The sequence below is a fragment of the Alligator mississippiensis genome, chromosome 2, assembly GCF_030867095.1.
Source record: "Alligator mississippiensis isolate rAllMis1 chromosome 2, rAllMis1, whole genome shotgun sequence".
Classification (NCBI taxonomy): Eukaryota; Metazoa; Chordata; order Crocodylia; family Alligatoridae; genus Alligator; species Alligator mississippiensis.
In genome coordinates, this window is record NC_081825.1 from 11,948,044 (window position 1) to 11,957,330 (window position 9,287).

General features: G+C 45.9%; 1 long non-coding RNA gene across 1 annotated transcript; it reads right to left on the reverse strand.

Moving 5' to 3' along the window:
* Positions 1 to 3,439: 3,439 nt before the first annotated feature.
* Positions 3,440 to 8,792, reverse strand: LOC132248469 (uncharacterized). Its single transcript, XR_009459667.1, has 2 exons — positions 7,531 to 8,792; positions 3,440 to 6,756 (listed from the first exon to the last, which is right to left on the reverse strand). It is a non-coding gene; the product is annotated as an uncharacterized LOC132248469 (long non-coding RNA).
* Between the last annotated feature and the right edge of the window lie 495 nt (positions 8,793 to 9,287).

Consider the following 9,287-nt stretch of genomic DNA (forward strand, 5'->3'; position numbering starts at 1 on the left):
CCACACATTCCTCAGATGGCGCCCTTCCCACTGACCACACTCATCACCCAAGATGCCAGCCTAAACAGGAACTTCAGAGAGGGTGGTCACATCCAGACAAGTGCAGATGTGCAGTATGTGGCACTGCAGACCTGTCTGTGGCAACATTGCACATTGCATGCACATTGCATGCTTCCCAAACCAGAGCCTGGCTGGCTGGAATCATGCTCTAGCTGCCTGTCAGGCTCCCAGCTGCAGGAGCACCATGGCTGAAGCTCCCTGAGGTCCCCAGGATCCAAGGTAAGGCTGCCAGGACCAGCACAATTGCTAACCCCAGCCTCACCTACCCCACCTGGGGTAACCTGCATCATGCCAGAGAGTGCATGGCACATGCATTCCCCAGGGACAAGTAACAGTGGCACAAGGTGTGCCGCTGCTTCTCGTAGCTGGGGAAACAAATGCCTGCACTTGTGTGGATGTGGCCGTGTTTCCAGATAAGCAGGGACGTGTACTTTGTGGCACCTCAAGGTCTTTTGACGCACTGCAAAATGCACACAGCCCACATGAAAATGTTTAATGTTTGCAGCGCAGAGCCAAACTTAGATATTGGGAAATCCTGGTGTCTAAAAAACGAGCTGGAAAAAGCACAGCAGCTCATGTGGCTGCAGCCTGCACCACTAGAAACTGGAGCTTGGCCACACTCTGTCTGCCTGTCAGGCTCTGTGCACCTAGAGTGGAGGTCCTTGGGATCTGGTCCAGGTGCTGGCCCCAGGTCCCATCCTCCCCTATATCACCTGAGGAAAGTATGTGCTGATATTTGTCACCAGGGAAATGTGCATGCACACTTGTGGGAATGTGCCCAGAAGGGTTACTCAACATAACTTTTCTTCCACCAAAATGTTTTTTTTTTCCTCTGAATTCATCTCCTACCTTTCTTCTCTAAGGACTGAACACTCTACTTTTCTAAAGACTCTCCTCTGTCTGAATTTGACAGTAACAGACTTTCTAAAAATAAAAGCTGTTAATTCAGAATTGGTATTCTTCATGTGCATCATCTTTATCTTTATATTCTTCAGGTCACACACAGCAGTTTTTCTTATCATCTGTTTTTCTTCTGTTTAAATATAGCTTGGAAGGGAGAGTATAAATCAAATCTTTTTGATATTTATATTCTAAATTAACCACACACCGTTTTGTCCAAGTTCCCCAAAAATGGCCCCTGGTGGCCTTTCCAAAGCACATCACATTTACAGAAAATCTTCTGGTATATGATGGGAAATCGTTCTGCTCTTGCTTTGAACAGCGTGAATGAAGAACAACTCCATTTGTTACACTGTTGTAAACCCCAAGTGACAGAAGAATTAAACCCTGATAATTTAAATACAGGGACTATATTGAAGGGAGCAAACTAATACTGGCAGAAGATGGGCCTAATGACTCGGTTTGCCCCAAGTTTATATGGGATATATCCATTGAACAGCTAACAGAACTGGTCAGATGTATTTATTTTAAACACAAATTATGATTAAATTAGCATCATACTAATAATGGTTACTCTATGAACTGATCCTGATTTTTAACACACACACACACACACACACACACACACACAAAGTACAGACATTTAAAAAACCTGAGCCTGAATTGATTCAATCTTTGCAGGTTAGTCTAACCTGCTTAGATTGAACTGACTTGCAAGTGAATAGACATTCACTTTTGATTCTGGAAATGCAGTCACATGCCTGCAGTAGCTCAGGCTAGAAACCAGGGGGCGCTAGAGTGAGCCCCTGGCTACAGCAAAGCTGTGCTGGGGGAAGGGAGGTGTCCAGGCCCCAGCAGGCTGAGTATGATTGGGAAGAAGGGGGGAATAAACCCCCTCAGGGTTATCATCGAAGGGGGCCGTGCCCCCACCCCTGCTCCTACTCCAGAGAGGGGTTGGGGTCCTGAAACGGACTGCTCTGCCCTGGCCAGGTAGATCTCAGCTCAGGTCCTGTCAGTGGGACAGGGGGAGAGGAATTAACATCCCTCCCTGCCCCATCTCCGCTCGCTTCCTGCTGGTGCCAGCGCTGGCCATGCCTCCCTGTGGTGGGGCTTGATGGAGTGACTACATAGGAGCTAAGTCAAATTTTGGGGTGGCCATAGTCCGTCAAGCCCCTTCTAGTGCTGCCATCAGTTGCCCTATGCAGTCTGCAGCAGATCTGTCTGCCCCACTCCTGCCCACAGCTCAGCCCCCTCACTGGGAATTGGCTTGTGCTCCTTGGGACACCATCACAGGGGCTGCTGCCCCATCAGGGTTGCTCCTCCCTTGCTGGCCCAGTGGCAGGGGTAGGGGCCTGGTCAGATGCAGCTGGCATGGCCCCCTGAGGTGAAAAGGACAGGGAGAGGGCTTATTCCCCCTTTGTCCCCTCTCCACCCAGGGAACCTCATCCAGGGTCTGCCTGGCCTGGTGTGAGCAGCACAGGCAGTAGATGGGGATGGCAGACCCCAGATATGGTCCCGCAGTGGAAGAGAGGAGGGAAGGGGGAATAAACTCCCTTCCTGCCCCTGCACCTCAGGGGGCCATGCTGGGCTAGTGCCTGGCCATGCCCCCACCCCTGCTGCTGCAGCATCAAGGGCAGGGACCCTGACATAGGCTGCTTTGCTCCATCCAGGGTCCTGGCTTGGGTCCTGCTGGTGGGACAGGGGATGGAGAGGGGAATTAACCCCCCGATCTCTGCTTGCTTCACACTGCTGCAGGTCATGTTCCCCAGTGCTTGAGCAGTGAGTGGGGCAAAATGCCTGAGAGGGGCTGCTCTGCCCCTGCCTGGCAGACCTTGACTGGGTCTGTGCTGGTGGGACAGGGGAGGGAGGGGGAATAAACCTCTTCCCTGCCCCTTTCACCTTAGAGGAATGGTCTCTGGCCATGCTCCAGCATGAGAGCAGAAGGGTGAAGCCAGCCCTGCTCTACTGAAGCAGAGAGCACAGCCCAGCCTAGGGCTTCAGAGGATGCTGGGATGCTGGGGGACTCTGATTTAACTAAAACCAGGAAGGGGTCTGGGTCAGAAGTTCCATAAACCGGTTTGAGCTTAATCAGTTAAGTCTGATACTACAACGAGGTTTGTGTCAAACTCATTTCAGCCATTTTGAAACTGGCTTATGTGCCCTGAACTTCTGTTCTGTTACAGGTTTAACCTTTTTCTGATCACTTAAACCAGTTTATGTGTAACTTTTGCCCCTTGCCACACACATTTGGATGACTTTCATGCTATGTTTTGTCTTTATTTGGTTCTGGAGTGTTGATTTCTGCAAATTGCTTGTTTGGGCTTTTTACTCTCCAACCTGTTAAAGGATGCAGCATTGTTTTGGCTGCCTAATTATGTAAAAGAAACTCTTTTAATGAGAAACGAACCAGTAGCATTAAAAAAAAAAAAAAATCTCTTCCAGCACGATAATTTGAACAAAAAGTCATTCATGCCAGAAATCTGTGAAACATTGGGGTTTTATAAATACATCTACTGGTTAACTGAATATTCCAGTGACCAACATGACCATGTCAAATGCAGCGAAACAAACTCAGCACTTGGTTTCACAGAAATAATCACAAAGCAATTTTGTTTTTCCACCTCAGCAAGCACTATTGACAGACACAAAGTGTAGGGTGCAATCCAAAATGTGTCTAATTCTTTCATTTAATTTTGGTATACACTTGCCTCAGGTTCTGAGTATTTATGAGAGACAGACAGAGTTGCAGCATGTCATAAAAAAACCCCCAAACTTGCCCTGATAACCAGACAGAACGGGGGCCCTTTTTCAACTTATCTCCAATTCTGGCAAAGGCAACGTTGGCATGCAAGAAGGCCGGACTGGGTATTGACATGGCCTATTATGGCTTGTTTACAAAAAACATCCTTCCAGTGATCGATGGCTGTACCTTCTGGAAATACGGTGTCAATTTTGACCTTGAAACATGGATCACACGTGGCTGATCTTTATCAGGAAATAACAGACAATAAAGAAGGGATTTGTGATTAAGTCCTTATAGGCTTTCTTACCGACATACTGGTATAAATGCCATAGGTTTGATGCTATTACTGGGTTAATCATTGCAATGCTTACTGGCTCTCCATTTTTAAAGAGAAGCTTAAAGACTGAGGTGGTCAAGGGGAAGAATGCTTAGAGTTTGTCAGGACCACAACTAACCCAGGTTTGACTGCGAGCTGACTCCTCCACCTCCAGTCTCTCCATTTCATTTCAGTCTCTGGCCAATTCTTGAGGCCTGACCTCCCTTACCCTGACATGCCCTACCCTTTTCTCATGTCTGACCCTTGATATTATTTGTTTCTCCGATTTGTGATGAGGTGCCGCTCCAGCCGGGAATGAATCATCTCTCTGGTGGCCTGCCTCTGGCTTCTGTGCTTGTAGGAAGCTAAACTTGCCCCATACATGGCCTTAAAACCAGAACAGACAGTACTAGGCTATTTGCACACATTTCTTGAAGAACTTCTAGATTACCCTGATCCTAGTTTTGTACCTCAGCTCTGATTCCTGTTCTTGCTCCTAGTTAGTTTTTCTGTCCAGCATCTGATGTATGATCCCCCCCCCCCCCTTCCTTGTTTGAAAGTGGACCTGTTTATAATTTTGGCTCTTGATTACTGGCTCCAGATCCCTGAGCTCAGTTCCTAATTCCCTGGGGTTACTCTTGGAGAATGGCACCCAGCACTACCTGTTGAGATGGACTGCTTCTGACCTGGTTGCTTACACAACTGCCACTCTCATCTCAGCTCTCCTAACCATCTGTAAACCCTTGAATTTTGGGGGTTTTTTGTACTGTGGTAGTGCATAGGAGCTTAAACTATGGGCCAGAAGTCTATTAGGCTAGGTAAGTACTGCACAATTACAGAACAAAAAGACAGACCCTGCCACAAATAATTTACAAGTCAAGTGTAACAAGTTATGCCTGCCCCTCTGAAAGTCTCCTGGATCTCCTCCACCCATCCTGCACTCCTACCCAGCCCTGACATTGCTAGGACCCAGTCTACAATCTCCAGGTTTTTTTTCTCATATAGGTTTAAGGCACCTATATGCTTCAACACAAAGTTACTGCTTTTTCACTGACTTCAGTTTATAGCCATAACTTTATTTACAAGGACTTGGATCTGATGAATAGCTCTAACAGCATCTTGGTTTACCTACCCCCCACCCTCCTTTCAATTTAGCTACATTTTCTTCTCATTTCTGCATCGTATTTAATACATTAGGGAGGAAGCAGGTATTTGTGCTGAAATAATCATCCATCCATAGAAGCATCTGCCTACAAACTGCACCACGAGCTATAGCGTACAACCAGATATCTCTGCTGCAACCAGGTGCCATGCTAACAAGATGCAGGTGTATACATGAAGAAATTAATTGTAAGGCCCTTGATAATTGTTCATCTCAAATACACTTGTACATCTGCCATATTTTGGTAATTGTTCATTTAACCGGTTCACTGCTTGCAATGAAGAGTCATGCTTCTAACATAACCATGAAGTAGTCCTTTGTCTTGGCATTTGACGTGCAGCAGATTTAACCGTCATGAGAGGGAACGTGAATATTAGAAACAGAGGATAAATCATGAGCTTAGGTGGTAAATGTCTTGTGCGGAAGCATAGAAACAGAGGGTTGTGTGGGTTTGTGGAAGAACAGAAAACTTGTCCTGTGTGGCAAAAGCTATCATAAGGATGTGAGGTTTGAAGCAATGGGGCATCCATTTCAGAATGACGTTCTTATTACCTTCCAAGTGGATTCAATGTAGCTAAATTTGAGGATAGGAGTCAATGGCAAATGAGGTTTTAGAGTTGATCTTCATGGTATTATGCTATTGAAAATCCAAAGAGATTTTGTGACAATATATTTTAAACCAGACTCTGAGAGGGTGTTTTCAATTTGATGCATGTAGGGAGATGATTTTGTTTTTGTTTCCACAGAGGCAGATAAAGGTAATATAACCCCCTCCAAAATGTTCTTCTGAAGCTGTTAAACTTACATATCTTTTCTCCTGCTTCTCTTCTTCAGCAATCCCTGGGAGTCAAGGATTATTGTCTTCAACGAATGTCTCAACTTCAGGACCAAAGATGGATGATGAGGATGATCCGGGCTCAACAGACTAATGCAATTCAGGAACATGCTTCTGTGTTGGGTGGGTGGCTCTGAATTCTTGATTCAGACTTCAATACACTGTTTCTGTCTCTCCTGCTTTTCCATCTCCTGCTGTCAATGTAAGTTTTCAAAGTACTGAGATCCTAGCAGCAGACTCTTCCTCCATTTGGGGTGGTCCTGGGTGATAGTCTCCCATGAGTTGATGTCTATGTTGCATTTTTTCAAGTTGGCCTTGAGGCATGGCCCAGGCCCAATGTGACTGTAGATGAAAAGGAGGGCTGGCCTGGCCCTGGCCTGGCCCCATACAGGAATGGGGTATGGTGTGTACCTGATCTGGCCATGCAAGGCTTGTGATTTTGGCAGCAAACATCAAAAGAACTGGCAGTAGCCAGGAACATGCCTGACATTGAAAGGGAGGTGCATCCAAAATAAAGATAGAGTATACAAACTCCTATTAATTGTGGTACCTAGGGAAGTGACATCAATTTTAGATCTGGCATCTTATGAGAAACTGAATCTAGTTAAGGGTTTACTTCTTGCAGTACAAGGAGATACAACAGTCATGCCTCCTGATGATCCTTTTAGCTGTCACAGCCCAAATCTGAACATTCCTCTTCAGAAGAAATCAATTGCTCCAGAACACAAGCAACCATGTCCCTATGGGAAGAAATGAACCTATTGACACAAATGCAAATACCATCAAGCAGAAAACAGGAAATCAGCCTCTGCATTCTGTAACTAATGAATTGTGTGCTATGTGCAGAAGCGCAGCTGCCCAAAGTACAAGTCAATTGAATCACATTATACAGACTCAGGTCTATAAAGCTTTGGAAGAAAAGCTTCCCATGGAAAAAAAAAAAAAAAAGAAATCTTGATCTGATACGTAAGGGATTGTCAACTGGGGCTACACGTACCCCCGGAAGTACTTGAAAAGGAGCTAGGGGATATGCAAGGGGTGGTGGGACAGAGCATGACCACCTACCAGCCTGAGCCATGGCCTCCCAGGAGCAGGGCCAGGGTGGGTGTGGGTCCAGGCAGCAGTGCCCCTCTGCAGGCTGCGCAGGCACAACCTAGCTGGCCAAACAGGGGGTCAGAAGGGACCTTGCATGCTGCCACTGCCACCACCATCCGCCACCTTGAGCCACTGCCACTGCCACTGCATGCAAGACCGCCCCCCCCACCCACATCCAGCCGCTGCCACACCCCCCCCACCAGAAGTGTAACCAGGAGTACATTTCTTTAAAAAGGCTGAAAACCCCTGTGATACATCATAGGTCTAAGAATGTGAAACCTCCTGAAAGATTTGCAGAGATTTGTTAAAAGAGCTCCAGAAAAGGGGAAATGGGAAAGGGAGCGACACTCACTTCAGAGTAGCTCTCCTCTTTAGATGTGTTTTAATTTATGTTTGTATTAATTGAGTGTTTTACTTACTGTTAAGAGAGAAGTTGCGGTGATAAAAGTTGTAAGAAACGCTCCACTACTTGGAAGACTGCAGAGGTTAGGAGTTAGGCAATGGTCCACTAAGTCAGTCAGTTGGAGAGAATAAAGGGCTGTAGAAACTTGCTCCAGCGTAAAGTTCATTGTTGTTAGTTCTTCTTATTCACATATGACTTTTTATTGAACCCAGTCATCACTACAGGGGGCATTTTTTAAACCACGCTGAAGTCAACAGAGTTTTGCAAACGAAAATGCATCAAGCTTTATGGGATGTTACTCTGCTGTTGGGTTTTTCTCTGTGTTTTGTTTATCCTGTCTACAAGGTTTGTGCCTGAAGGAAAGCTTTCCACATAATTTAATTGGAGATGGGCAGAAAATTGAAAACACAGCAATCTTTCCATGGTTAATATGCAGAAATAGGTAGACGTTATTTCCAGCCTAGCTGTTCTGTGTAAATTGTTGCATTGATATACTGCAGCCTGACATGGTTGTAAGGAGTTGCTGGTGATTTAGGTTTCATGGCTGCTTGGTGTCCTAGGTTCTTTCTTATTTTTGTACTATGAAATGGTGAATTATCTCTCATTGGAGGCTCAGCCCCAGTTCCTCAGCTGGTAGAAATCATTGGAAGTCCCTTGAGGTCAACAAAGTTACACTGATTTATAGTGGTGCAGGGGCTCGCCCTGATAATATATGGCTTTAACCTGAAAACATGTATGACAATCCCAGTTCTTGTTTCTAAACCTCCTTAATGTTTATTTTCAAACAAATGCAGAAAAGCATCTGTGATCAGTGAACACATCTGTGTTTTTCTTCACGGCTATTTCCACTGGCTGAAGAGTGAAAAGCAATGCTGTTAAGGTAGCTTGTCATAGTTTATGCTTTAAAGCCCTCCCCTCTTTATAGAGTGGTGCATTACAGTATTGTTTAAAATTTTCTTTTATATTCAGCCTTATTAAATCATTGCTTAAGTTCTGTATAGCCTCATTATTATCAGAACTTTTCATTTTGCTGGCGTATGCAATATCAGCTGGCCTTGCCTCTGGCAAGCAGCTTATGGCCTTGTGTTGGTTCGCAGGATGTTTCTTTCCTTTTCTATCACCGCAAGTTTTTCTAACACAACATAGTAATGGTTAGAGGTTCAAATGAACTGAACTGACTGAATCAGAGGGATGGAACAATTGCATATGTTAATGAGAGGTGGTAACTAGGGCTGTGTGACTCGGCAGGGATCTGATCCGGCTTTGGATCTGGCTGCTTCAGATGGCTGTGATCCGATCGGGAGCTCTGGACTGGGTTTCTGCCTCGATCCAGATGAAGCTTCGGAGCCGACTTGGAGATCTGGCCATAGAGTATAATGGGGAATCAATGAAATATCTATAACTTTGTTGGTTTTTGTCTGATTTGGATTAAACTTGCAAGGATAGTAGCCCCTGCTGAGAGCATAAAACCTGCTAAGTTTAAAGAAGATCGATGCAGGGGTTTGGGGGGGAACTGTACCCCAAATTCTTGAAAGCCAATCTCATGTCACGGCTGTGTTACAACACAGGGGGGTCAAAACTGCAGGGGTGGTAGCTCTTACTGAGGCCACAAAGCTTGCCAAGTTTCACGGAGATCGGTGCAGGGGTTTGGGGGGAACTGCCCCTCAAGCTGCGGACAAGCAAAATTGGTGCCATGGGTGACCCTGCGTGTGTTCAGGCGCAGCGGGGTGACAGCTGCAGGGATGGTGGCCCCTGCTGTGACACCGGCCAGCT